This window comes from Pelophylax lessonae, assembly GCF_965119305.1.
Source record: "Pelophylax lessonae genome assembly, chromosome: 6".
Lineage (NCBI taxonomy): Eukaryota > Metazoa > Chordata > Amphibia > Anura > Ranidae > Pelophylax > Pelophylax lessonae.
This window is the reverse complement of record NC_138773.1, coordinates 22682398-22686359: the sequence shown is the minus strand read 5'-3', so window position 1 is coordinate 22686359 and position 3962 is coordinate 22682398.

Sequence of the window (3962 nt, the reverse complement as noted above, 5' to 3'; positions counted from 1 at the left end):
CAGCTGTGCATGGCAGCCAATCAGCTTCTAACTTCAGCTTGTTCAGTTAAGCCTTGATAATAAATCCTGGAAGCTGATTGGTTACAATGCACAGCTGCACCAGATTTTTGCATGTTCTAGTTTTAGTGAATTAATCCCAAAATATCAATGGTGGGGGGGAGGGGGCATCCAGAATTGTGTACAATGAAACACAATCCTTAGACTACAAAGTATCCCTGGAAGGGGAGGGGGAAGGCAGATCCATTATTCTATACAATGTAACAAATCCTTACAATATAAAGTATCAATAAAGAGACATCCAGAATTCTTTACCATGTTACAAATATTTAGGATACAACAGGGGCTGGTTTACTAAAACTGGAGAGCACAGATTCTGGTGCAGCTGTGCATGGCAGCCAATCAGCTTCTAACTTCAGCTTCTTCTGTAACACAATCCTTAGAATACAAAGTATCCTGGGGGAGGGGCTTAAAGTATCAATAAAGGGACATCCAGAATGTTTTACAATGTAGCAAATATTTAGAAAACAAAGGAGTTGAATTAAGGCTCCGTTCACATCTAGGCGTTTTGGGGAGTTTTTGGGGAGTTTTTCTTCTCTAGGATCAGCTCTCAAAACGCCCAACAAGACAAATCCTGTTCATTTCAATGGCCCCTGTTCACATCTGAGCGTTTTGACGCTGTATACAAAACGCCCAACGCTCAAAAAAGTACATGAGCTTCTTTTTGGGCAGATTACAGGCGTTTTCCATTGGTCTCTATTCAATCTAAAAACGCCTGCACAAAAATCGCGGTAAAAATCGCGGTAAAATCGCGGTAAAAAACGCCGCAAAAATCGCGGTAAAATCGCGGTAAAAAACGCGCGAAAAACGCTACGCTCAGGTGTGAATGTAGCCTTACTAAAATTGGGGCATGCAAAAATCTGGTGCAGCTGTGCATGGCAGCCAATCAGCTTTTAACTTCAGTTTGTTCAGTTAAGCTTTGATAATAAAACCTGGAAGCTGATTGGTTCCCATGCACAGCTGTACCAGTTTTTGCAAGTTCCAGTTTTAGTGAATTAATCCCAAAGTATCAATGGTGGGGGGAGGGGGGATCCAGAGCTGTATACAATGTAACACAATCCTTAGCATACAAAGTACCCCGGGGGAGGGGAAGGTAGATCCATTATTCTATACAATGTAACAAATCCTTTTAATATAAAGTTTTTATAAAGGGGCAACCAGAATTCTTTACCATGTCACAAATATTTAGGATACAATGCGGAGATTTACTAAAACTGGGACATGCAAAATCTGGAGCAGCTGTGCATGGCAGCCAATCAGCTTCTAACTTCAGTTTGTTCAGTGAAGCTTTGATAATAAAACCTGGAAGCTGATTGGTTACCATGCACAGCTGCACCAGATTTTGCATGTTCTAGTTTTAGGCTCCGTTCACATGTAGGCGTTTTGGGGCGTTTTTGGGGAGTTTTTCTGCTCTAGGATCAGCTCTCAAAATGCCCAACAAGACAAATCCTATTCATTTCAATGGCCCCTGTTCACATCTGAGCGTTTTGACGCTGTAAGCAAAACGCCCTACGCTCAAAAAAAGTACATGAGCTTCTTTTTGGGCAGATTACAGGCGTTTTCCATTGGTCTCTATCCAATCTAAAAACGCCTGCACAAAAAACGCCTGTAAAAATGCCTGTAAATTTGCGGTAAAAATCGCGGTGAAATTGCGGTAAAAAAACCACGCGAAAACGCTACGCTCAGGTGTGAATGTAGCCTTAGTGAATTAATTCCAAAGTATCAATGGTGGGGGGAGGGGGTTCAGAACTGTATACAATGTAACACAATCCTTAGCATACAAAGTATCCTGGGGGAGGGGCTTAAAGTATCAATAAAGGGACATCCAGAATGTTTTACAATGTAGCAAATATTTAGAAAACAAAGGAGTTGAATTTACTAAAACGGGGACATGCAAAATCTGGTGCAGCTGTGCATGGCAGCCAATCAGCTTCTAACTTCAGTTTGTTCAGTTAAGCTTTGATAATAAATCCTGAAAGCTGATTGGTTACAATGCACAGCTGCACCATTTTTTTTTTTGCATGCTCCAGTTTTAGTGAATTAATCCCAAAATATCAATGGTGGGGGGGGGGGGGGGGGGGGGGAGGGGGCATCCATAATTTTATACAATGAAACACAATCCTTAGACTACAAAGTATCCTGGGGGAGGGGCTTAGAGTATCAATAAAGGGACATCCAGAACTGTTTACAATGTAGCAAATATTTAGAAAACAAAGGAGTTGAATTTACTAATACTGGAGAGTGCAGAATCTGGAGCAGCTGTGCATACTAACCAATCAGCTTCTAACTTCAGCTTCTTCAATGAAGCTTTGACAATAAATCCTGGAAGCTGATTGGCTCCCATGCACAGCTGCACCAGATTTTGCACTCTCCAGTTTTAGTAAATCAGCTCCATTGTGATTTGTTACATTGTATAGAATTCTGATACTTTGTATCTAAGGGTTTCTTTTCTCCATATTGGTCGCTGTGACCTTCTCGCAGTATTAGGGGGTCATGTGATTGTCCGTATTTGCGCTCCCCCCCTGGCGGATAACGCAGTGCGACACTCTGCAGATGCTGTAATATATAATGGCGTTCTCTCCTCTCTATCCGTCGCCCCCATAATTCCACGTCAGACCCCCATTTTCTTTCCTCCCCTCCGCCCTCTGATCCTCCATCATCCCCCCACCACCGCGCTCCCCTCCCCCCCTCCGCACTCCCCTCCTCCCCTCTCTTCCTCCTTCTTTTCCACAAACACGCCATTAACCCCTCCTCCCCCCTGGATACAATGTAACCACACATGTAGGAAGAAGAGCTTGCAATCTAATCCTAGGGAACACATGGCTTTAGTAGAGCAGCCTGCATTTTCCCCCCATGGCTGCTTTGTTTGCAGCTTCCCCCTCCTTTCCTGTGTCCCTCCCTTCTCTCTCCCCCTCCCCCTCTCCCCCTATTATTGTGTGCGCCCCCCCCTCGCCTCCTCCCCTTCCCCCCCTTCCTCCTCCCTTCCCCCTCCCTCCTGCCGCTCAGAGACAGACGCACCACACAGGGGAGGAAATAGGGGCGAGAGAGACACCCAGGAAGAGGATAGGGGTCACTCAGAGACAGCCAGGCCTGCAGGGAATAAGAGACAGCAAGGGGCAATCAGGGAGACTGCTGGGAGCAGAGAGACAGCTACAGGGGCAGAGACTTCTGGGACAATAGGAGAGACATCTGGGACAATAGGAGAGACATCTGGGACAATAGGAGAGACAGCCTGGGATAGAGACATCTGGGACAATAGGAGAGACAGCCTGGGATAGAGACATCTGGGACAATAGAAGAGACAGCCTGGGATAGAGACATCTGGGACAATAGAAGAGACATCTGGGACAATAGGAGAGACAGCCTGGGATAGAGACATCTGGGACAATAGGAGAGACATCTGGGACAATAGGAGAGACAGCCTGGGATAGAAACATCTGGGACAATAGAAGAGACAGCCTGGGATAGAGACATCTGGGACAATAGTAGAGACAGCCTGGGGTAGAGACATCTGGGACAATAGTAGAGACAGCCTGGGATAGAGACATCTGGGACAATAGGAGAGACATCTGGGACAATAGAAGAGACATCTGGGGCAATAGGAGAGACAGCCTGGGATAGAGACATCTGGGGCGATAGAAGAGACAGCCTGGGACAGAGACATCTGCGACAATAGGAGAGACAGCCTGGGACAGAGACATCTGGGACAACAGAAGAGACTGCTGGGAGCAGAGGGGACAGAGAGATAAACAGAGGATTAGAGACATCAGGAGAAGACAGAGAGACAGCAACCTTTAGAGACAGAAGGAAAAAGAGTTGTCGAGAGACATCAGCGCTGCCAAGAGACAGGTGGTTCAGATACTGGAGAGGGAAAATTAGAGTTCAGAGAGACTTTAGAGTCACCA